Below are 26,200 nucleotides of genomic sequence, written 5' to 3'. Positions count from 1 at the left end.
GGACGGGGAGATATTCCTTGGCCAAGGAAGATACAGTACAAATATTCTAAAGAGGTTCAAAATGCAAGATTGTAGACCTGTGTCTACGCCCATGATCACCAACTGGAAGAAGATAGATGCATCAAATGACAAGGATGTCGACCCCACCTTGTATAGACAGCTTATTGGGTCTCTCATGTATCTGGTCAACACTAGGCCAGATATTTGCTTCGCAGTCAATACTCTCAGTCAGTTCATGGTAGAGTCGAAGAGGGTACATTGTGCAACAGCGAGGCATATTCTGAGGTATGTGTGTGGCACAGTCGAGTATGGATTGAGATATACCCGAGGGGATTACGTCAGACTATGTGGGTTCATAGATGCAGATTGCGCAGGCAGTTTCGTAGACAGGAAAAGTACCTCCGAGTACTGCTTCAGCATTGGATCAGAGATGGTTTCGTGGTGTAGCAGGAAGCAGGAGTCAGTAGCTTTGACTCTGTAGAACTAAAATACAGGGCAGCAAGCACAACTATGTGCGAAGCTATATGGCTTCGGACGCTACTAGTAAGCTTGTTCAGGTAGATGATGGAGGCGACTAGTGTCTACTATGATAATCAGAGTTGCATCAAGCTCTCTGAGAATCCAATGTTTCATGATAGGTCGAAACACATAGATATTCAGTGTCATTTCATCAGAGATTGTGTACAGTGTGGGATGGTTTAGCTATAATATGTTCCCATAGAAGAGAAGGTTGCAGACATACTCACAAAAGCTCTAGGGAGAGCTAAGTTCGTCTATTTCGGAGAACCACTGTTGCGGGGGAGCGCCCCCCCCCCCTTCGAACCCGCTCCCGAAGCGCGCTCCGGGCGGGAGCGGCTCGGGAGCGGGTCGGGAGCGCGCTCCCCAAATCGCTCTCGGACGGGAGCGATTTTCGGGAGCGCACTCCCGTAAAAAAATTTGCGCTCCCTGGTCTGTGAGGGAGCGCTTCAGGGAGCGATCGCTCCCGCGCTCCCGGAGCGCTTTTTAATGCCCGGGAGCGATCGGGGAGCGATCGCTCCCTGATCGCTCCCGGGCATTAAAAAACGCTCCGGGAGCGAATTTTAAAAATCCGGGAGCGGTTCGGCGGAAAAAAATTCCGCCGGACCCGAAAAAACAAAAAAATTAAACTAATTTCTTTTGGTTTATAAGCCCAATGGGCCAAAAAAAAATCATTTCAATGAGATTGAGCTTGAGCTTGAGAGCTGAAGAAGAGCAAAGGAGCAAGGAGCAAGAGCTGAGGAGCAAGTGCCAAGGAGCGAGGAGCAAGCTTGCAGAGGTAAGTAACTTAATCATTTAGTTAGTTTAGTTGGTTAGGTAGTTAGTTTGTTTAGTTTAATTTACCTGTTTGAGTTTAAAGATCATTAATTTAAATTAAATTAATAAATTAAATGAATTAATCCCAATAAACTAAATTAATTTGCAGATTCAAGACTCAAACCCTACAAACATCAAACACGATGGACCTGGGGATTTTTATTGGCATTTTCCTCTTCCTGGTCCCTTTTCTGGTTATTATGGTGGTGGAGAGTAGGAAACGGAGGGGGCCTGAAACTGAAGAGGTGGATGAAGAAGCCGGAGGAAGTCAAATAGGTGAAAACCCCAGTGAGGAGGATGTGGAGGAGGGTGAACATGAGGGTCAAAAAACTAAACAAGACCAAACTCCATTGTGGAAATATGTTCCGAGGGCTGAAACAGGGAGAGGGGGTGGAACCACTAAATTTCATTGCCCCCATTGCAACACTGATTACACAGGCTCATACACCCGTTTGAGAAGACACCTTTGCGGGAAAAGGGCATGGGATGGAGAGAAACAAATAGGAATCAGAACTTGCGACGCGGTGTCAACAGCAGATAGAGCCAAATACATAAAGGAAGAGGAGGACGCCCAATACAAAGCAAAAAGATCAAGGGGTTTCTTTGAAAGCTCACAAAGAACTCCTTCAGCATCCTCCCAAGGCAGTGGATATGGACATGGAGGCTCAGGGTCATCATCTTTACGCCGTAGAACCATATCAGATTTCCTTGATGAGGGGTGTAGGAATGATGTGGATTCAAAAATTTACAGGTTCCTCTATGCAAATGGGATACCATTCAATGTTCTACGCTCACCTTATTGGCACGAAATGGTTTCTGCCATAAATGATGCCCCTAAAGGATACAAGAGCCCTGGGTATGACAAGGCAAGAACTGTTGGCCTTGATCATGAAAAAGCAAAAATATCACATTCTTTGAATAAAATGACAAGTTCTTGGACTGACAATGGGGTGTCCATTGTATCTGATGGATGGACAAATGTAAAAGGCAAGCCATTGATAAGTGTTCTTGCTGTGTCCCGAAGTGGTCCCATTTTTCTAGCTGCACATGATTACTCAGACAAGTTCAAGACCGCTATCAACATTGCAGAAGCATTGCTTGAAACAATTGAGTGTATTGGCCCATACAATGTCATCCAAGTCATCACTGATAATGCTCCTAATTGTAAGGCAGCGGGAGCAATTATTGAGGATAGATACCCGAACATATTTTGGTCTGGATGTTTGGTTCACACATTGAACCTTCTGTTGCATGATATTGTCAAAAACAAAAATGAACAATACCAATGGATTGGTGATTTGTACAAGAAAGGAAAAAAAATGATAAAATTTATTACAAATCATAGCAATACCCATGGCCTTTTCCGCAGTCACTCGAGATTGGAGTTGCTGAAGATTGCGAGGACTAGATTTGGTAGCTATTACCTCACCTTCAGGCGCCTTTTGAAGGTAAGAGAGGGTTTAGCTAGCATGGTATCAAGTCCAAATTGGCAGGTGTTAAAGGAAAGGGCTACAAATGTAGCTGACATTGCAGGTTTTGAAATGGTGGAGGAGGCCGCTCTTGATGGGCAGTTTTGGACAACTGTGAGACAGGTATTGGATTTCACCAAGCCAATTTATAACATGATTCGGTTTGCAGATACAGACAAACCAGTGATTGGCGAGGTGTATGAGCAAATGGATACCATGTTGGGGGAAATAAAAGACATTGTTAATAACAGAGATCCCGACTTGTACAATCTGATTCACGATTGTGTGTGTGAATGGTGGAAAAGGCTTAACCTTCCACTACATTGCTTGGCGTATATCCTTACGCCAAAATACTACTCAGATTCTTGGTTGGGCAAACCTGCAGCAGGGGGTGGTGTTAGGACCAAACCCCATTTAGATCGAGAGGTAACTAAAGGATATCTGGATGCATTAGAAAAGTTGGTGCCTGACAGGGAGGAATGTGCAGCTGTGCGCCTTGAAATAGGCAGATACTTCACTGGCAGTGGTTTGTATGGTAACTTCCATGCAATGGACGACAAAGATAAATTTGATTCTCTCACATGGTGGGAAACATATGGCGGCGACGGACTTTTGCGAAAATTGGCATTGAAAGTTCTTGCACAGGTTGTAAATTCTTCTTCTGCAGAGAGGTGTTGGAGCACCTACAGTTATATACATAATGTGAAAAGAAACAGGCTCAACGAAAACCGAGCAGAAAGCTTGGTTTATGTGCACTACAATTTGAGGTTGTTGAGCCATTACTGTGATCGGGCTAATGAAGATCCCACATATAAAATTTGGGACAATCACCCTGAGGACGACAATTTGGAGGATGGCATTGTACATATGGAAGAACTAGAAGATGAGCTTGTACGGGATGAAGCTGAAGCAGCTGCAGCAGCCATTCCACCTCCACCTCCACCATCCAGTAGCAGTTCTCGGGGCCCGAGTCTTGTTCCATTGCTGTCGCCACCTCCATCGACACCCTCGCGTGGAAGCTCTAGTTCTGGTCGTCGGTCTGGGCGGGAGACTCCTAGAAGACCGCCACGACCTACTTATACTCCTGGAGACTCTCGTGGCAAGGGCCACTTGTAGATTTACAGTTTACTTGTCTTTTTTAGTTTCTATTAGACTTGTCACTTTAGTTTTCATAACTGTTCAGTGTTGAGTTTTGAGTCCTTGACTCTTGACTCTTGACTCTTTCATATCATTATGACATTATGATATTTTTTGTAAACATTATATCACTGTGACAATGAAAATTTGAAGTTTGAAGTTGGGCCTTGGCAATTATAACTCATTGGTAATGATTGTGAATTATGAATATGATGCTTTGTGAAAGACTAAAGTTGTTTCATTTCATCTCATTATTCATGTTTCATTTTATAAATTTTTAACATTTCATATCATGTTAACAGTTAGAAGTTAGGACTTAGAAATATCTTCGATATTACTTCTTGTAATGGTTAAACTTGGCTTACAAGTACAACTTGTTACTTTGGTGATCAATGATGATAAATGTTATTGAATTGAATGTTATTTTAATTTATTATTTTACTAAGGTTGATGACGATTATAATTTCTAGATGATTGATGTGATATGGTTCAATGATCAATTTATGTTTTTTTTATGTTTTTTATGTCTATTTCATCATTCTACATGTTTTTGTTGACATATATGTATCAAAAATTAAAAAATATAAAATATATATATATTTTTAAAAAATCGCTCCGGGATTCGCTCCCAAACCGGGAGCTTCTGAAAATGGTCGCTCCCGCTCCCGCTTCCGCTCCCGCTCCCCGCTTCCGCTCCCGCTCCCAAGTAACACTGCGGAGAACAGATGGGTATGGTGGAGAACTCGTTCCAGTAGCAGGGACAGATTTTCAGTTGGAGATGTTGCAGTTGCAGCAACAACAGATGAGAGGGAGTTGCAGAGCAGATGCAGTGTTGGAAACAGTATGAAAGTGTCAACAGCGACACAGTTGCAGCATCAGAGTTGTGCAGTAGCTGGTGGGCAGCAACAACCAAACATCAACATCGTGACTAGAGATGATACAAAGACAGAGTGTTGTGGCAGGGTGTACAACACTAGAACACATTCCTCGCTAAGAGAGAGTGTTAGTTTTTGTAGCATCGAAAGTGTTCTAGATATGAAATTCGATGGAGAGGCTAGAATGTATGAGATCTCCAAAACCCAGAAATCGTTTATGGAAATTCCACCTAGAAGTGTCTCAATTAGATTATTAGTCATTTTTTAAATATTTCCTAAGTCTAAACTTAGGGAATATGGTTAATTAATCAATATTAATTGAGATAAGGTGAGAATCATCTAGAAACTCACACGGATCGATCCAGAAATGATCTAATCCATCGATTAAGATTTAATCTTGGTTGTTGGAGTCCCAGCAGGAAGATATAAGAAGGGATCGATGTGGTGATGGATAATACACCCGTGCCGATACTCAGTTGCCCAGGTGGTTCGATTTTCTCAGTGGCAGAGATTCAACAGAGAGGATAGAGCTAGAGGGTGAGTAGCAGGTGGTAGAGGAGGGTAGCAGCATTCTAGGAGGAAATATTCCAGTCCTGGGAGGGGCCAGTGAGAGGAAGGGTGAAATCCCCAGAGATTTTGCACAAGCACTGCGCAGAGGGTGACACAGAAAGCTTAGCGTGTGGCTAGGGAGGCAATTTTAGTGGCAGAAATTAGCTGTGGGGTGCGAGAAAATTCTCACAATAATTTTGCCAGTATTTTCCTTAGATTAGATTGCCAGTGGAGCATCTAAATTATTGTACCCGGATTTGTTGCTAAAGAATAATAATAAAACCCTTATCTGCTGTGCCGATTTTCCCACATTGGGTTTTTCCAGGGATAGTTGTCCAAAAATAATTGTGTCAAAATTCTTATGTGTGCTAGAATTTCTCAGTTTCTAGTATTTTATTTTCCGCGGTATTTTTATGGTGAAAATTGCAGTTGTGATTTTATTCATTGTTTGTCGTAGAAAATAAACTGCATAATTTAATTTACAGTTAGGAGAATAATTTCCAATTGCTGCAATAGATGAAATCTTCACAGTGCACCGAAAGAGAGGCTGGAATTTCCCCTTGGAAATTCCTGTGCTCAAAGCACCAGTTGACTTGGCTATCAGGACAAACAAACTCTTAGGTTAGATGTATAAACAAGGAACCCCAAAAATGAGCTTGCTTTTGCTTTTTGTAGCTTCTTTCCTCTCTCCCCCTTGTGGTCCCCACCAAATCGAGGCCCTTGAGCATTTTCCATACTTGTGGGATGAATTCCTCCTAAGGGTTCAATTTTCCCTTTTTGTGTAGCCCCCACAACTCACCACTTAATTTTTACCCACTTTTCCTATGTTGCCTTCTTTTCCTTTCTGCAAAATTTAATGCCAAGTCTTATAACCCAATATTTAAAAAAGCTGCAAAATTGTGAATGCTCCTTAGATAAGTTTAATTGTTGGGGAGATGATAGTCCTCCCCTCCCAAATGTTTTTTGTTCTCAAGCAACTGAATTGTTAGATGTTGCAAAATATGTTCTCCTTTTGACGTGGCATCCTCCTCCGGTAAATCCTTCCATCTCACATGGTACTCCTTGATAGTTCTACTCCTGAGCCTCCTCTCCCTCTCTTGCAAGATGGCCTCTAGTGTCAAAACCAAATGCCCCTCATCATTTAGAGGTGGTAACTCTGTTGTGGCTATCACCTACTGTCCTAGGGCCTTCTTAGACAAGAAACATGGGAGACGTTGTGCAATTTGCTTCAGGTTGGAAGCTCCAACTCATGTGCTACCTCACCTACCCTCCTGGTCACTCTGTATGGCCTGTAGAAACAGGGCTTGATCTTTTCCGCTCCGTTCTGCTTGAGCGTGGATTGCTTATATGGCTACAACCTCAAGAATACCAAGTCACCCACATCAAACTACCTCTCCACTCTACCCCTGTCTGAATACAATTTTTGCTGATTTTGGGCAGTCTGCAAATTATCCTTAAGAGCTCTAAGGATATCTTGACTTTCCTGTATCCAATCCTTTGCCCTTGGGGCCTTGTTGTCTCCAAAGATCACATCAGCAAATGTTAGTACATCATAACCATAAAGAGCACGGAAGGGTGTCATACCTATGGACATATGGTACGTGGTGTTGTAGTAGTACTCCCCGAGGTACAACCACTTCACCCATGCTCTCTGCTGCCCAGTCACATAGTTGCGCAGGTAGCCCTCCAACCACTTGTTCACGATCTTTGTCTGGTCGTCTGTCTGTGGGTGGTAACTCGTACTGGGTGTCAGCTCAGTACCCACTAGGTGAAATAGCTCTTGCCAGAAACCACCCATGAACCTGCTATCTTTGTCGGTGACGATGGTCTTAGGTAGCCCATGCAACCTAAACACCTCCCTGAAGAATAACTCAACCACCTGAGAAGTTGAGTACTTGGCCGGAATGGAAAAGAAATGAGCGAACTTCGTCAACCTGTCTACCACCACATAAATGCAATCTCATCCCTGAACCGCCGACAATCCTGTGATAAAATCCATCGATATACTCTCCCACTTCTGCTCAGGAATGGGGAGAGGCTGCAAAAGTCCTGCTGGATGAGTGTTCTCTCCCTTGTTCCTCTGGCAAGCATCACACTCTCGCACATGCCTCAAGACATCCTCCTTGAGCCCTTGCCAAGTGAAGCACTCTCTAATAGTCTTATATGTCTTAAGGAACCCCTGGTGCCTCGCCAAGGGCGAATCATGTGCAACTCGTAGGATCTTCTCCCTCAACTGCGACCCTAGCACTAAATAGATCTTGTCCTTGTAGTATATGATCTCATCCATCACCTTGTATCTGTCATCCCCATGAGTACCATCCAAGATCTCGCATGCATGCTGATTCTTGGAGTACTCCACTAGCAATTGTGCCCTCCAATCTTGTGTGATGTCCATTAGAGAGAGTGTCGCGGGCCTCCGAGAAGGTGCATCAGCTACTACATTATGTTTTCCCTTGACATACTCAATCTCAAAGTCGTATGCCTGAATCTTGCTCACCCATTTTTGCTGCCTCTCCTATAAAATCTGCTTCTCTAGGAATAACTGAAGACTATTGTGGTTAGTCTTCACCTTGAACTAGTTTCCCACTAGGTATTGTCTGAACTTGGCTAGTGCATGCATCACTTCCATAATCTCCTTGTCGTAAATAGAGTACAACCACTCATGAGGTAGTATCTTCCTGCTCTCAAACGCTATGGGGCGACCTCGTTGCATCAATATGACTCCAATCCCTTCACTAGAGGCATCACACTCCAACACAAACGACCGTGTGAATTCTGGCAAGGCCAAAATGGGGCATCTGCTCATTACTCTCTTGAGGCGCTCAAATGCCCCCTGCACCACCCATGTCCACTCAAAAGCCCCCTTCTTTGCCAAATTCGTGACAGGTGTTGCTAGCTGTGAGAACCCCTTCACGAACCTCCTGTAGTATGTGTAAATGCCCAAGAATCCCATCAGCTCTGTCACATTCTTGGGTGTAGGCCAATCCAGGATGGCCCTAATCTTCTCCTAGTGTACCCTCACTCCATCATCCCCTATCACGTGCCCAAGGTACAACATCTCGGTCAGTCCAAACTCACATTTGGACATCTTTGCATACAGTTGTTGCTCCTCCAGTGTGCGTAGTACCTCCTCCAGGTGTTGGAGGTGCTCCTCCCAAGTCCGGGTATTTCTCAGAATGTTGTCAAAGAAGACAAGGACATAATGTCGCAACTGCCCATGAAACACATGTTTCATGCAACATTGGAATGTGGCTGGTGTGTTGGTTAGCCCAAAGGGCATCACCAAAAACTCAAAGTGCCCATAGTGACAGTGAAAGGAAGTCTTGGGGATGTCTTGCCCCCTCACTCAGATCTGGTGATCCCCCGAGCACAAGTCTATCTTAGAGAAGTATTTAGCTCCTCTAAGCTCATCCATCAACACGTCAAAGTGCAGGATGAGGTACCTATTCTTCAACGTCTTCTTATTGAGGGCCCTTTAATCAATACACATGCAGAGGGTCCCCCCCTTCTTCTTCACCAACACCACGAAATAAGCAACGGCACTCGAACTAGGCTTGATGTGTCCCAACCTCGACAGCTCCTATATCACCCTCTGAATCTTATCTCGATAGACCTTGGGATGCCTATAGGGAGCAATAATGACAGCATGCACTCCCTCATCCAGCTCAATAGTGTGTTTGAACCCTCTATCCGATGATCTGCCTAGAGGAATCTCTCCAAAAATCCCTTGATGCCTCTCCAACAAGGCCAATATATCTGGATGTATTGGTCGGGTTTGTGTCCCTGCGTCTGAAATCGAGAGCTCCACTGCCCACTCTATGCCCCCCATGCCGCAAATTTGCCTCCATCCGATGAGCGGAGATTGTCTGGGGCGAGTAGGAGTGCATCCCCCTCAACACTATTGGCTTCCCATCTGGGCCCATAAACTCCATCACCAACTTTTGCCAGTTAGTGGTGACCCTCCCCAATGAGTACAACCATTGGACACTCAACACCACGTTGGTGTTTGGAACATCGACCATAAAGAAAATATCAGTGATGGAGGTTCCCCATCGTTAGAGTCAAGCTAGGAACATACTTCGTGCACTACGTCGTTCGGTCTCATGGCACCAGTACTGAGAACCCCTCAAATGTCTCTGTGAAAATGTCCCTCTACTCCACCATCTGGGCATTGATAAAGTTGTGGGTAGCCCCACTGTCCACTAAGATTGAAACACGTTGCCCCTGTACCGTACCCCTAATCCTGAGTGTTAAATACTTCAGAACTCCCCGAAGTGAAGCCAAAAAGCTCCTAGATGGAGTGAATGGTCCTCCTCCCTGTGGTGGTGGTGGTGCTCCCACTGACGGTGGTCCCTCGTCTCCGTGGCTTGCCTCTAGATCAACCTCCTCATCTGGCTCACAATCTGAGTACACCTCAATGTAATGGGCCTTGCTCTTGGTGCACTTGTGCCCTGGTGCCCAAGGATTTTGGCACGTGAAGCATAGTTTCCGCTTCCTGAGATCCTACCTAGTCTCCTCGTCCAACAAACCAATGTCCACTCTCCCTCTGAGGTGGGTGAATATCTCAGTTCCCATCTGGAGCGATTGGTCTAGTGGGTGCAAAGGCCCTTGTCTTGGGCACTCCGTCAATCATGTCTCGGGTCCTGGAAATAGCATCCAATAAAGGCGTGGCATTTTTCCAACTGCTTGAACGTGGACACTTATTTGTATACCTCCAGACGTCTTTAATAAAACCCATGTAGAACTGTCCATCCAAATCCTTTCTAGGCCTAAGAGGGCTGTGTTTTTGGTCATCTGGGCCACTACTGGCTTTCAAAAATTGTTCAGAACGTATTCAATCAGCTCCCCCCCACAAAAAAACATTGGCCAGATGGTTGAGTTATTTTGTTGCTTCTCCTCAAGCCAGCTATTTTTCTTTCTACATAAAAATATTTTTGTTTTCTCCTTTTTGAAGCAAGCTTCCTGGTTTTTCTCCCCGACATGTTTTTGTGCCACACTTGGATGATCTGTGGCAACCTACAATTTTTTCAGATCACAAGTGTATAGAATGTGAGTTCTGTCCGAATTGCTCCTTTGGAATGCAGTTCTGCTTTGTTGGAATTTAGAAACCCTCTTACTATTTGGAATTTAGAATGACCTTTACTGTTTACATTGTTTACTATTTAAAAGTCCCTTCACTATTCAAAATTCTTACACTGTTGGAAGGTCCTTCACATTTGGATATTATTTAATGATCCAATTTCTTCTTTTTATTTGGAATAACTCAAAATATTCTAATTTCTTCTTTAGTTGAAATGACTTTTCTTCATTTGATGTTGTTGATCTCTTCTGTATTAGGATTGACTAATGCTTGACCTCGTCTATTTGAAATGGTTGATAACTCTTCATTATTGGGAATAAGACTGAATATATCTTTTCGTATCATTTTGCTTCCAAAATTATGCTATGCTCATCTATTTTGCTGAACGCTTTACTCATTCTGAAATATTTCCGGGTGTCAACAGTATGTTATAGTTCCAATGACCTTTCATTGGCTGTCATATTGACTTAATCTAGAGCAAAACTATTCAAAAATAGAATTAAAGAAGTATGATGAAGTGATGGTTTGAAATATGCATATATTATGCAATACATTACATGACTCGTAAGTTAAATTAAAGTGCATAACACCAATATTGCATTAGCAATGTTGAATTTGAACATGGATATCTATTTATGAAAACCATTTAGATCACGAAAATTCAAAATGTTTAGCATTAAGATATCAAACCACATTATAGACTTCTTTCTTATTGGTCAAATGCTAATGTAGATATGTTTTCATGCAATTTATTGTTTTTGTTTTTTACTTTTAAGCAATGAGCTTAATGGATGTCGAGATCTTTAAACATGAGAACTTATTAATTAGTTTCATATCAACCAAGAAAGAATCGCATCTTGAATAGGGTCTAATTTGTGATTACAAAATTTCTTTATGGTATACTTATCATGAAATTGACTGATAGGCAAATGGATGTGCAATTGAGGAGGCATGACGTAGAGACTTGGATGAAGCATCGTAATTTGCCTTTTAGTTTAAGGAGGTGGGCCCTTTTATTCACTCATCATCATTTCGAAGTCCTTTCCTTCCTCGTTCTTTCATTTTTATATGTACGTTTGTAGTTTGCAGTTATCCATTGAGCTGTTAGACTCTTTTTTGTACCAACTAAAAATGATATTAAAAGTGTGTTAAACTTGAACATTGAGAAGCTTCAATTTCACTTTCAATTTTAAATTCAACTGAAACTTTTGGAATATTTTATCCAATTGGTTTTTGTTGTCCATTTATCAATATGAGTTCTTTTGGTTTTAGTCAACTTGTCCATCTTTAAATACGGGTTTTTTTAGTTTTAGTTGACTTGTCCATATATAAATATGGGCTCTATAATTATTCTCAATGCATGTTATTTGCGTATATCATGTGTGCTTCATGTATTCTTGTTTGTGTTCATCCTCCTAAGGCTTCAACATGGCATTGGAGTGGTATCAACTAAGCACATTGAGGGCCTTGGCATGTTGTTTTATGATTGTGATATGCCTAGTTTGTATGCCCTCTTTCACTAGTTGTATGTTCCGCCTTTCATTTGTACAGTGGTGTGCCTTACAGATTATAATGAATAAGAAAACTATCAAATTACTATGAGAAAATTTCTTTTAATAGTTTGATTGAACTATATAGGATTTTTAATGAAGAAAATCAAATCTTCTTCAATATTTCAATCACAATTTGCATTATAATTTTTTAGAGATAATAATTCATCAAATAACCTTTTACAACCTAGATTAATGATACCCATATTGTGTTCTCGCAATAGGATGGACAGATTGAAGATATTCTTTCTTTTGTATTCAACAAACATAATCTTTTACATAACTGCTCCAAAACTCCAAAGCAAAATTCACAAGTACTAGAGTTTCTCCCACTATCGACAACTATTAGAAATGGAGGCACTTTCCTTAGAAATGGAGGTGCTTTCCTTATATATATAGAAAGTTAAAACCTCTTACTTAAAAAGATACTATTTTCCATGCAAAACCCCTATCCAACAAAAAAATAAAATAATTAAGGCTTACAACAACTATTTGGAATAGTCAACAAAATGGGTCAATTTGGTCATGAAATGCACAATCTCTCTCTGAGAAGCTCGAGCCATGCTAAGAACTATATCACAGGGTTCACCGAACCTAAACGTTGAGGTTCGGAATTCAGCAAATTTGAAAAAAATTATTAAGGTTCATTTAGGTTTGTTTAGGTTTGGCTTATTTTCATTTATCTCTGCGTTCAGGGTCAATAATAGCAAATTTTTGATATACGGGTGTAAAGATTGGGGAAAAATGACCTCCATATCTTGTGATGAGGGCGTTGCCGCTAATTTTCCATACACCAACTCGCAATAGAAATATGATCGTCTAGGCATATGTCGATGATTACCCGCATCTTTTTTTCAGAGAGAAAAAGCATCATAAAAGTTCAGATGATACATAAGGGCTCAAAAATAGCCAGCTTGCCAGCATCTATGAGACAAAAAAACCCGCAGAAATAGGACTTCCCAAAGGAGGCCTAACATCATCAGTCCAAAAACACAGTTAACAGTGTTAAGAAAAAAGAGCATCAGATGTCTAGACACATATAACAAAAAAGCTTGATGTATACTAGAGTAAGCAAAAAGATGAAAAGAAGGATTCATAACCCAGGGATGGAAAAGTCCTGGATGAAGCAAGAGCACTCTCCATCAGAAACCATCATAGACCAAGAACCAGACTCTAAAGTCAGCCCCTTCTTTGACAGACAGTCAGCTTGAACATTTTGGGAACGGAAGATGTGGTGAATTGAGCAATCTTTCATACTCCCCCAGAAAAACATAATCCTGTCCATCCACCCAGTCAAATGAGGACTACTAATGTGGCAGGCTCCCTTTACATGGTCGATCATTGTTTTTGAATCGCCATAAATTGAAATGTTCTGGATATCAAAAAACACACAGAAAGCAAGCAGTCCTGCAAGAGCCCTCGCTTCAGCCAGGCTGTTTGTGCCATTCCCACCGTTCCATGATATAAAGTATTGCAGCTTCTCGTCCATAATAACGTGGACACCACAGCCACAAATATTATTTTGCTCGGCCCCATCAAAGAAAGCACAGGGAACACTGTTGAGAGGGTTTTCAAACTCTTTTTTGCGATCTTTTTTCAATTTGGGCTGTTTTAATGGCGTCGCATCATGGATGGATATAATATGATGCAAGATAGACTTAAGAGGCTCTTTTGAGTCTTTGAAGATTTTGGCGTTCCTCCATTTCCATGAGCACCATAGGACAATGATAAACAAAGATCTCCATGAATCTTTTTGAGCGCACCACCATTGAAAAGCCACCTGGACTGAAACAAAAACAACATGAGGGAAACCATAAAGCAGAGACAATTCATACCAGATCTGAAGAGAGGAATTTCACTAGAAGAACATATGAAGATTGGTTTCCTTCGCAGCTTCGCACATAGCACATCTACTCGGACCATGCCAGCTCCTTTTCCTCAAATTATCCCAAGTCAAATTTCTGTTGTTGAAAACCAGCCACGAGAACAGAATCATTTTGAGAAGGCACCCCGACTTCCAGAAACTCAAAGGATATATAGAACAGGAGTTAGATGCCTTTGATTTAATCATATCAGCGTAGATATCTTTAACACGAGCCGACAGCTTTGCATTTGGCACAATCCACATAAGATGATCCGCTGTCCCTGAGCGATGGAATCCAAAACTACAAAGAGCATCCTTTACAGATTTCCATACCGAAATCAGTGGATCTGGCAGGTGAAGATCATGGGCATCTTTCCATAAAGGAATAGGGCCGCTCCAGATTGATATTAATTTATCCCACGTAAAAATGCCATTCCTGTAAAAAAAAGTAAGAGGCTTTCAGGGAAGAATAAGCATTCCCGCCCACCCATAATGGGGTCGATTCCAATTAAAATACGGCTGCCAGAATAAAGACTCCATCTCAAATTCTCTAAGAAGTATTGCTGAACTTTTCGGAGGCTGAGCCAGATAGCAGATCCTTGTCTGGCTCCGATTGATCCCCTCCTGTACCAGAATTCCAAATCTTTACCTTGCAAATATTTCTTTTTAATAGTGATACTCCACAGCCCGTCACCATAAATACCCCTCCACAGCGCTTTGCACAAGAGCGCTTTACCAAATGTTCGCAGGTCTAGCAAGCCCCAACCGCCAAGCTTCTTTGGTAGAGAGATCTTATCCATTTTAGACAGATGGAATTTCCTCTGATTAGATCTTCCGCCCCATATAAAATTTGCAGAAACTTTGTTCATTTTGTGTATAATACTTGCTGGAAGGTAGAAAATATGAGCCCAGTAAACAGCTAATTGCGCTAAGACTGCCTGTGTTAAAACAATTCTTCCTGCCAAGGAAAGAGTCTTATATTCCCATGCCGAGATCTTTTTATAGTATCTTTCTAACACCCATTGCCAATCCGCTTTGGAGTAGCCCTTGGCCTTCAGTTGAAATCCCAGATATTTCAAACCCTCCTTAAGCGATCTCGACTCTATACCGAGCAATTCAGAAATCCAATTCACCATTTCCATGTTGGTTTCATTGTGGAAAAGGGTAGATTTCCCTCTGTTAATATGTAATCCAGTAGCCCTCTAGAATTTATTAAGAATGCGTTGAGACAGATCCAGGATACCCTCTTATCAGGCGCGTGCCGAGGGGAGAGCATGAATACCGCCAGCATGAACGAAGACCAGGAGGAAAAAATCCAGAGAAATGGAAACTTAGGCAGGAGCAAACAAGAACAACTAGGAAAGACCAGTCAAAGAGAAGTATTCCTCTGAAAACTGGTCTGTAAACACAAAGAATTAAACAGCAGTTGTCGGCACTTCGGAGAAGCTCAGAGAGAAGTATCCTTCCTCTGAACCGTGAAGAAAAGAAAACTAGTCTGTAGATGCGAGAGTTTTAGACAGCAAACAGAATGAAATGGCACGTCGAAGGGTAGGTATGCATGAAGTGGCACGTCAAAGGGAAGGTATGCATGGATGACTTGCGGCGAGTATCGAGCATGCATTGGTTCTACCTGCTTGTCATCAATTGGTCAATGCCATGGACGCCAGACTTCCGAGAGGCCTGGTTCGTTGAGCTGTGGTCGCTACTCCACGCTCGACACCCGCCTCTCCGAGTTAATTGGTAACTTGTTGAAAAATCCTTGAAGGGAGTCCAAATGGCCGAAATACACAAGTGTTAAACTTCCTATTGGTAGAATTCTAAACATTAAAAGGTTAAAATGGCACATTACAAGTCTAAAATGATAGGCAGTGTGTACATTAAACATAATAGTATTATTAACAAGTTATAAAGTTAACCTATTTTAAATAATAAAATTACTATATATAAATATAAATTAACATATTTTAAATTATATATAATCAAAATAATTACTTTTAATATATCTTAAATCATATATAATTAAAGGAATTATGGGTAGTGTTAGTATAAATTTTATCAATTTCACATATATTATAAATATTATATATTAATATAACTTATATTTGTAGAAAATTATAAATTTAACTATATTATATTAATTATAAATATATATTAATTATAAATTATAAAAGATATATAATTCTAAATATTTTTGATAGATTTTGAAAATTTTGAATATGTATATGAACGAAGCTAATGACGAAACTCATTGGAAAATTCAAATTCGAATTCAAATCAAACTTAATCATTGTTAAACTCGAATTCAAACCCATATCATGTGACATAGGCTAAGAATAATAATAGATATCCGGATGTGGCATGTGTGAGCTAGAAAGAGGCTATTTCTTGCATGCTAAGTGTTCCATTGTTGAATTGGTCCATTTAGAAGAGTGTGCGAAGGTTGTCAAGTATTATTTATTGTATCACCGTATCACGTGCTGTGAAATCTATTCAACTTACTAAGAAGAGTTTCTAGCATAATTTCCATGTCAAACAACTAGTCAAAGATGCTTCAATAGCTAGACAATGGTCAAAAGTCACCCAAAATTGTGCCAGTGTCCCTATGTGTGAGATAAAAACTGATACATGTTCTCAAAGGATATTTCCTACTACCCACCAAAAGTGGGTAACCACTAGGAGAATTTTTTTAGCCACTATCCCCATGATAGTTAACACATAACAGTACCCTCCATCTAACACATGATAGTTAGATCTCTCCTCCATCTGGCATTCTTTTTGGAGGAAGGTGGGTCATACCACTCAACAAACATTCTAATCATTCTTGCAATCATGTGTGTTGTCGCTTGGATTGTATAGGCACTGCGACAACGCTTAGGCTAGGGGTTGTCACTTTGATCCCTGCCCACTCTGTTCTAGTTGTCTCCCAATAGCAGGCTATGGGGAGTAGTCCCTATGGAATGAGGTGAAGGAAAACAAGTTGGAAACCAACTTGTTTGGGAGACACGGATGAGTGGCCTAGCCACTTGGTTGAATTTAAGCAAGATTATTAATTCGATTAGATTTTGAAGTATGAGACCAGTGCCTTAATGGAGTCACAAATTCTTGCTTATAGTAAATTGGAACCAAATGACCGGATGGACACCCACTGCTTGAGATGATTAACTAACCTAAATGATATGCAAGTCCTATGACCTATGTGTGATGCAATGATCTTGGTTATTTTTAGTTATATGCCTAATCTAAATGTGACCTTCCCTTAACTAATTTGAAGCTGGGCTCCAAGGTAGGTTGTGGGAGGGGGGCTAACAGAAAGCAGGCTAGGGCCTGATTAACGATACCTTTTGTTGTGCTCATATCACCTGATGCCTCTAACGTTGCAGAGACTATGGCTCTGACGACTGCAAGGTCACCATGTTAACCACCGAAGAGTTGCCAAGGTCCCTTAAGCTAGATGAGAAGGGTTTCCCTATATTTCTATCAACCTAGCTTATGCTAGGAGGTAAATTATTAGTGCAATCTAGATCTAGTATGTTTATGCAAGAGGCTATGAGTGAGAGTATCTTGAGTAAAGATTGTTTAAGATGTTTAAGTACTTATTGTGGATTATATTAAAGCAAGAGTACTTAACGACAGTGAAATGCAATCTTAGACAAGATAAGTGCTTAGAGATACCAATGTAAACTTCATCAATATTCCATAAGATGCCAAATAACTAATGAACTTAAAATGCCAAATACTAAAGATAAACAATCAAGATGTTAAGCTTCTTAAGATATAACAATTATCCAATTAGATTCCACAAGATCGGAGACTTTGAACTGTTGAAATTTGGTACCGGAGGACAGGTGGTTCCCTTAGGCTTTGATCTTTGGCCTAGGGAAAAGTGTCCAAAAGAATTTAATTTTTCTCCTAAAGTGACTTTATAATTTTATAAAGTTAAATCTAATTTAAAAGTGACTTTAAGTGATAAAGTTACTAAGTCTAATTTTAAAGTAACTTTTATAAAGTAAATGAAAAATTAGAAAGAAAAAGTGACTTTGGAAATAAATGACTAAGTGGGTCTTTATTAAAGTGGGGTGATTTAAATAAGAATTTAATCTCAGCCATTGATCTAAATCTATTTCAGCCATTGGATTTAGAGATCACCCAAAAGTCACTTGGAGTTATATTAAAGGAGGAAAAGGAGGAAAAGGTCATTCATTCTTTTATGAGCAGATTGGGAGAAGGAGAGCAAGAGAGCAAGAGAGATTTCTGAGCAGGGAGGAGAAGGAGACAGCAGCTTGGCACACATTCCAAGGCAGCAGTTGAGCAGATTTGTACAGCTGATTCAGCACAGTGAAAGGCAGATTTTTGCACAAAAATCGAGGAACAGTTTGCTGATTTTTCTGCACACAAAACGGAGGCCGTACAACATTTATTGCTGTAATTTCCAGATTGCTGTGAGGCACGGGAAATGAGATAAGTTGTAAATTTGCTTGCTGATTTTTTGCTGAATAATTCTCACTGTAAAAAGGTAATTTTCAGAAATAAAGAAGAGCTCTCAAACTGGTTTTCCCCAAGAGTTGTAGGGGGTTTTTCCAGGGTCATGTTGACAAAAAATATCAGTGTTTTAATGTGTTTTAATGGCTGTTTTTGATTGCTGATTTTTAATTCTGCAATTTCCAGCATTCTGAAAAATTTCCAGAATTTGTGTTTTCAGCAATATTTTTTTTTTTTTTTTTTTTCAGTCTGTTAAATGTATGATTATGGGAATGGGCATTTAACTACATGGGAGAAATAAGGAGAAACTGAAAACCGGGGTGGGAAAACAGAGATTTTTACATGGTATCAGAGCTTGAGCTCTGAAGGGCAGTTTGGGACAGCAAAAGGAAAAATTACAGTTGCTGATTTTTCACTCAGAAAATTCCAGCAAGCTGATTTTTTCATAAACAGCAGTTTTATCTTTACTACAGCAGTGCTATTTTTCAGTTTTAGGACAGCAGGATGTCATTGGGATTGAGGGTAGAGGATAGGCTGGATGGGCATATAAATTACAGCGTTTGGAAGGAGAGAATGCAGAGTATCTTTGAGGAGGCAGAAGTCTGGGATATCATGGTGCATACCGCACAGAACCCTGTTGTTGTGCCCACTGATGTTACTCAGTTGGCTGAGTATAAAAAGAAGAACAATAAGGGTAAGAGGCTGATTCTAGACGGAATCAAAGACCATTGCATTCCTCATGTGAGAGGAAAGAGCAATGCCCATGAGATGTGGACAGCATTTTCCAATCTCTACCAGAGCACCAATGAGAACCGGAAGATGGTCCTGAAGGAGAAGCTGAAGAACATTAAGATGGGGAATATTAGTGCAGCTGGATATCTCACAAAAATTACCAATGTGAGAGATGAGTTGGCAGCGATTGGAGAGGCCATTCCATCCACTGAGTTGGTGCATATTGCAGTGAATGGCCTCCCCCGTTCATGGTTGAACTTTGCTGATGGGGTTTGTGCACGTGAGACCCTTCCCACATGGGAGAGGTTTTGGGATGATTGTATTCAGACAGAGATCAGGAAAGGACAGCTTGGGGCAGCCAAGCCAGTTGAGCAGGATGAGGACGTAGCACTGGTGGCAGGAGGCAAGAAAGGCAAAGGGAAGAAGAAGGCTTCCACAAGCAGTGGTGGGGGCAAAGGCAAAGGTAAAGGTAAACAGGGGAACACACAGAAGGACTATTCCAAGGTGAAGTGTTGGAATTGTCAAAAGATGGGACACTATGCAGTTGTGTGTCCGGAGAAGAAGAAGAAGAAGGGGAAGAACCAGGACGTGGCAGCTTCAGCAGAGATTGAGGACTTTGCAGGTCGTTTTGACCGGGAGTTTGCGTTCACTACGTGTGAGTCCTCTAGTGCAGGATCACCTGCCACACAGGTTCAGAGGGAGCATGCTTTTCCCTCGATTAGCGGAGCATCTTCAGGTATCTGGTATGTGGACAGTGGGGCTTCACGTCATATGACAGGAGTCCGTGAGTACTTCTCAGAGCTTTCAGAGAGTGGCACTGATATTGAGGTAGTACTCGGTGATGACAGAGTTGTTAGAGCAGTCGGGGTGGGGACAGTGACATTTCAGAGGGAGTCCAAACCTCCCTTGAAGGTGTCAGAGGTTCTTTATGTGCCAGGGATGAGGAAGAACCTCATATCCGTCTCAGCTTTGGAGGACAGAGGATATGAGGTACTGTTCAGGGGAGGACAGGTGTTGATGTATCCCAGGGGCACTCCAGCTGATTCAGCTAGAGTGATAGGTGTACGCCATGCAAAGGTGTACAAGTTTGCATTCCAACCCCTTTTGGCATTGAGCAGTAGTACCGACAGCAAAGCTAGCAGTTCTGAGTTGTGTGAGATTTGGCACCGAAGGATGGGACATATGTATCATGGAGCCTTGAGGACATTGCGGGAGATCACTACGGGTGTGCCAGATTTCAGTACTAATCACTTTGATACTTGCAGAGGTTGTGCGATGGGCAAGTTTGCCAAATCCCCTTTTCCCAGCAGTGACAGCAGAGCGACGGGGATACTTGATTTGATTCATTCCGATGTGAGCGGTCGGATGTCTCATGTTTCCTTGAGTGGATATGAGTACTATGTGTTATTCATTGATGATCACTCCAGGAGGACCTGAATTTATTTTTTGAAGACCAAGAGTGAGGTCTTCAAGCAGTTTCAGGAGTTCAGAGCTCTTGTGGAGACTCAGACAGGTCGAAAGATCAAGTCCTTGAGGTCGGACAATGGAGGAGAGTACACCGTTGGAGAGTTTGTTGACTATTGTGCGGAGGCAGGCATTAGGAGAGAGTTCATTGTTCCTTACAACCCCCAGCAGAACGGAGTTGCAGAGAGGAAGAACAGATCCATCATAGGGGCTGCCAAAGCCATGTTACATGATGAGGGGTTGCCATTGTTCTTGTGGGCAGAAGCCTGCAACACAGCTGTTTACTTGCAGAACAGGAGTCCGCATCGTGCCTTGGGGCACATGACTCCGGAGGAGGCTTTCTCTGGGAAGAAGCCTGATATTGGTCATCTTCATATCTTTGGATGCATAACATACTCCTATATACCCAAGGAGAAGAGGACCAAACTAGAGCCCACCGCAGAGAAGGGTATCTTTGTGGGCTACAGTGAGACCTCAAAGGCCTTTCGGATTTACATTCCTGCATAGAGGAGAGTTGTTGTCAGACGGGATGTGAAGTTCGAGGAGGACAGGGCCTTTAGGAGGTCACGGGAGTTAGAGTATCTGGATCAGCCAAACCCAGTGTTTTACGACTCCGACCAGGATTCCGACCAGGCCGAGGATCGACTCCGACCAGGACTCCGATTCGGTAATGACTCGGCCTAGTCGATTTCAATGACTCGGTCGTTGTAAAAAATACATTAAATATTTATTTTTTTTATAAAAAAACATAATTTTAAATATTTTAAACATAATTTTAAAGATTTTCATTCATGTTTCCAAACACATAGCATTATAATATAGATGGAAGACAACATATGATCAAAGTAGGCTCATGAACCAATCCATTATATCAAAATGGTACCCAATGGCTACATAGTCAACTGTCATACATGATCAAAGTGAAAGACTCAAAACAAAATACAAAATTACAAATAACCAAGGAGGCTAGAAATGGCCTCTACAACAAAAGTAAACTGTGATGCTGACCAGACTCCAATACTAGTACTACTGGCTACTGCCAGAGGAGCCAAGATCATATCGACCAATCTCTGGATCAGACTCATCATCATCATCAGAGTCAGACAAGGGGCCCCATGCCTCCTCATCATCATCGTCTCCAACTGCAACTGTAGAAGTGGTGCCAGTACCACTAGCAGATGCAAGCTGAGATAGAGTAGATATGCGGCTGCGCTTCTGTCGTGGCTGAGCAGAGGAAGCACCTACAACTGGAGTCCTACTCCTCGGAGTCCTTGATGTCCAGTAGGTATCATATAAATGACATTGACTTCATGAATAAAAATCATATCACAATTTCTTGCCCCTTGGGCTGTAAGGGCCTGTTTCTTTGCTTATGAGTGCATGGGGCACGCCTTCATTATCACAAAGTACAATATAACTAGTATCAAACCAAATCTGATTACTTGGCACGCAGCATGACTACTATAAGGTATGTCACAAGTGGTATTCAAGCAAGTATAAATCCTCAACACACACTATGACTATAACAAGGTATCTCAAAAGCTATATCACAGCAACTCTAATTCGAACTTGTGGCCATTCCTCATGGGTCTAGCCTCTTGTCTCTCTCACCCAATGGGGATGATCAATATGTACTCTTTTTCATGCTACACTTGAAAAAAATTAGGGTATATAGTGACTATAATGAGTTTCCCTTTTCTTTTGACAGATAAAAGTTTAAAATCTCTCTAATAAGAGTTGCCATGTAGGGGGCAATTTAATTACAGCTCTATTATTCTCAATAATAGAGACTACGCTACTCCCATTGACATTGTCATTATCATACATTGCCATTTATCATTGTTGCAAATCTACCACACGCAATAAGGATAGCCATTGATTCAATTCAAATTTAAACAATAAAACTAAATATTAAGTATTCCACCCATTATAAAACCACATAAGAAAATTTAAGCATAGTCAGTAAAATATGGTGTTGTGCTCATTGCTCAAATAAAAAGGCATGATCATGTACTCGAGAAAGACATTCTTTGTTCACTGAAGAGAGCTGGAGATTGACAAAACTTAGAAATTTGCAACCACCATTCCCAACTATGTATCTATCTTTCATTGTTAATTTAAACTCTTATCACCCCTGATTTAATTTCACTCAATAATTTAAAAATACCCAGTACCAAATAAATTTCAGAACTGCTGAAAACTAAATACACTGATAAATAACAGGTAAATTTGCAGCAGAAATAAGTGAGAAATCAATGACAGAGAGCAGAAAAACTGACCCACAAAACTGTTCTGAAAATTTTATTAACTCAGAAAATATGGGTCGGACCCGCAGAGAAATACACAGGAAATTATAGCTGATAAGAAGACCTGTAACTCAGTCTTTTACTGAGAATTAGGCCTGAGAAAACCCCTCGTGGACGCTGAGAATTGGAGTCCTTGCTGGCTGTGACGCTGCCCAGCCGCTTTTTATTGACCCGGCCTGGTCAATGCGGACTCGGCCTGGTTGACCGAGTCAGCTATGACTCGGCCTGGTCATTAGATGACTAGGCCGAGTCATAGCTAACTCGGCCAAACTGGCCGGTTACTTGGCCTGGTCGCATTTTTTTTTTCCGACTCGGTATGACCAGGCCGTTTCCGAGTCAACTCGGCCTGGTTGTAGAACACTGGCCAGACCCTCAGCAGCAGTTGAGTCAGTCGCAGGGATCTAGTGGGCAGGGGTCAGGAGGATCCGGAGGTACATCTATGAGGATGTCAGGTCCATCAGTGAGCAGTGGCTCGCCGAGCCAGAGGGGTGGTGCTCCGGGCAGCATGCAGAGCAGTTCACAGAGCAGTTCACTAGGGAGTCCACTGATGGACAGTTCACACGGTACCTCAGCTTCTACAGGTTCAGGTGCAGGCAGGAGGACAGCAGACAGACAGTCAGGAGTTCAGGCTGCTGATGGTGATGAGGAGGAGTTTCATTCTCCTATGGGAGAAGCATGCTCAGGGAAGAGGAAGCCCAAGTGGCTTCAGGACACCTTGAGAGATGCCACATCTGTTGCTGAGCCGAAGAGGCCGGTCAGAGAGAGTAGACCACCTGAGAGGTTTTGTAGTTATATGGCGATGGTTACCAGCATCCTTGACTCTGAGCCTTCTAGCTATGAGGAGGCAGCTAGCCAGCAGGTCTGGAGAGAGGCCATGCAGGAGGAGTATTCTTCTATCATGAGAATGATGTTTGGGAGGTGGTGCCGAGGCCTGAGGGCAAATCCGTGGTTACTTCCAGATGGCTTTACAAGGTAAAGCATGTTGCAGATGGCAGCATTGAGAAATTCAAAGCAAGGTTTGTGGCTAGAGTATATGGCAGCTAGTCTAGCTAGTTGTGAGGCCATCTGGCTTCGCAAGATGTTGTTTGGCTTATTTGGTCAGCCGTTGAGACCTTCAGTGATTTACTGTGATAATCAGAGTTGCATTAAACTCACGGAGAATCCAGTATTTCATGACAGGTCAAAGCATATCGGGATCAGATATCATTTCATCAGAGACTATGTTCAGAAGGGAGTTGTGAAACTTGAGTATATTTCCACTGATGAGCAGGTTGCAGATATCCTTACCAAAGCCTTACCACGGGGCAAGCATGTCTACTTCAGAGACAAGATGGGTGTGGTGAGGAACACCTTCCTCGGTAAGAGGGAGTGTTGAAATTTGGTACCGAAGGACAGGTGGTTCCCTTAGGCTTTGATCTTTGGCCTAGTGTCCAAAAGAATTTAATTTTTCTCCTAAATTGACTTTGTAATTTTATAAAGTTAAATCTAATTTAAAAGTGACTTTAAGTGATAAAGTTACTAAGTCTAATATTAAAGTAACTTTTATAAAGTAAATGAAAAATTAGAAAGGAAAAGTGACTTTGGAAATAAATGACTAAGTGGGTCTTTATTAAAGTGGGGTGAATTAAAAAATAGAAAGTGAGATTTAAATGAGCATTTAATCTCAGCCATTGATCTAAATCTATTTCAGCCATTGGATTTAGAGATCACCCAAAAGTCACTTGGATCACCCAAAAGTCACTTGGATTTATATTAAAGGAGGAAAAGGAGGAAAAGGTCATTCATTCTTTCATGAGCAGATTGGGAGAAGGAGAGCAAGAGAGCAAGAGAGATTTCTGAGCAGGGAGGAGAAGGAGACAGCAGCTTGGCACACATTCCAAGGCAGCAGTTGAGCAGATTTGTACAGTTGATTCAGCACATAGTGAAAGGCAGATTTTTGCACAAAAATCGAGGAGCAGTTTGTTGATTTTTCTGCACACAAAACGGAGGCCGTACAACATTTATTGCTGTCCTGTTTGCTGTAATTTCCAGATTGCTGTGAGGCACGGGAAAGGAGATAAGTTGTAAATTTGCTTGCTGATATTTTGCTGAATAATTCTCACTGTAAAAAGGCAATTTTCAGAAATAAAGAAGAGCTCTCAAACTGGTTTTCCCCAAGAGTTGTAGGGGGTTTTTCCAGGGTCAAGTTGACCAAAAATATCAGTGTTTTAATGTGTTTTAATGGCTGTTTTTGATTGCTGATTTTTAATTCTGCAATTTCCAACATTCTGAAAAATTTCCAGAATTTGTGTTTTCAGCAATATTTATTTTTTTCAGTCTGTTAAATGTATGGTTATGGGAATGAGCATTTAACTACATGGGAAAAATAAGGAGAAACTGAAAACCGGGGTGGGAAAACAGAGATTTTTACATGAACTTATGAAAGAGTGCTCTTTAGTGCAAAATTCAGAGAATATTGTAAAGCCTAGAGTAAGCCACACAAGTGTTAGATCCCAATAGTCAAATTAGCAACATCACTTTGGAAAATTTAGCATTTATTAATGTTATGACAACAGTAAGGAAATGCTAAATCAACAATGCTTATGCTTGCCCAAAAAATATGTCCTGTTGTCGCCCGGATTTTACATGCATCGTGACAATGCTTAGGATGGGGTTTGTCACTCTAATCCCCACCCACTCTGTTCTATCCAGTGTTCCATGGGGACGCGTCCCCTATGGTTGGGTGCCCGCACCCCTCACACCCCACACACCCAACACAGGAGGACGTCCGGGGAAACGTTTCCCCACGTTCCCCTTTTGGGGAGGCACATGGGGGGACGTTTCCCCAGTGTGGGGGACGCAACTCCCCAAAAGGGGGCACTTGGGCGTCCCTTCTCAAAATGGACTATGCATTCCTGCCTTAAATTTGCTTGTAAACAATGATTTATGAAAGGGGAAACCTAGTATTTGACCATATTGCTCTATTAATGCTATGCAATTACTATGAAATGACTCAGGATGTTTGAGAGTGGTTCCGACCTCATTGGATTTCATACGGAGAAAGTATAATTTTAGATCTCACTCAAAATCCAGCAAACTTAATAGTTTTTCAGGGATTCAGGATTCGATGGATTGCAATGTTTCCATTGCATTTCGTCAGGGTATGGAATTAGTATTTAATCAAGAACACCAAGCCCTCTGTGTACTTTAGAGTGACTTTTAGATTCATCACTCCACTGTTTTTGAGTTTTAGTTATATCAATTTACTATTCTAGCCTTCAGATTTCAGTATCTATTATAGTCTATTTTGTTTAGTACTAATTAGATTCTAGAATGATGAATGGTGAATTTTAGTTTTAAATCAATTTAGAATCTAGAATGATG

At 41.5% G+C, this 26,200-nt stretch overlaps 1 pseudogene across 1 annotated transcript in view; it reads left to right on the top strand.

Annotated features, from left to right (window-relative positions):
• LOC149144958 (putative cyclic nucleotide-gated ion channel 20, chloroplastic) overlaps positions 1–26,200 on the top strand; it is a 410,537-nt pseudogene that overhangs the window by 243,589 nt on the left and 140,748 nt on the right. The window contains exon 9 of the transcript XR_016264145.1: positions 11,368–11,445. The product of XR_016264145.1 is annotated as a putative cyclic nucleotide-gated ion channel 20, chloroplastic (transcript). The remainder of the gene's footprint in view (positions 1–11,367; positions 11,446–26,200) is intronic.

The sequence above is a fragment of the Pinus tabuliformis genome, chromosome X (assembly GCF_031772625.1).
Source record: "Pinus tabuliformis cultivar Carrire ecotype Pingquan chromosome X, CPIR1, whole genome shotgun sequence".
Taxonomy (NCBI): domain Eukaryota; kingdom Viridiplantae; phylum Streptophyta; class Pinopsida; order Pinales; family Pinaceae; genus Pinus; species Pinus tabuliformis.
The sequence above is the reverse complement of the archived record's forward strand: the minus strand, read 5'-3'. Positions and strand labels throughout refer to the sequence as shown.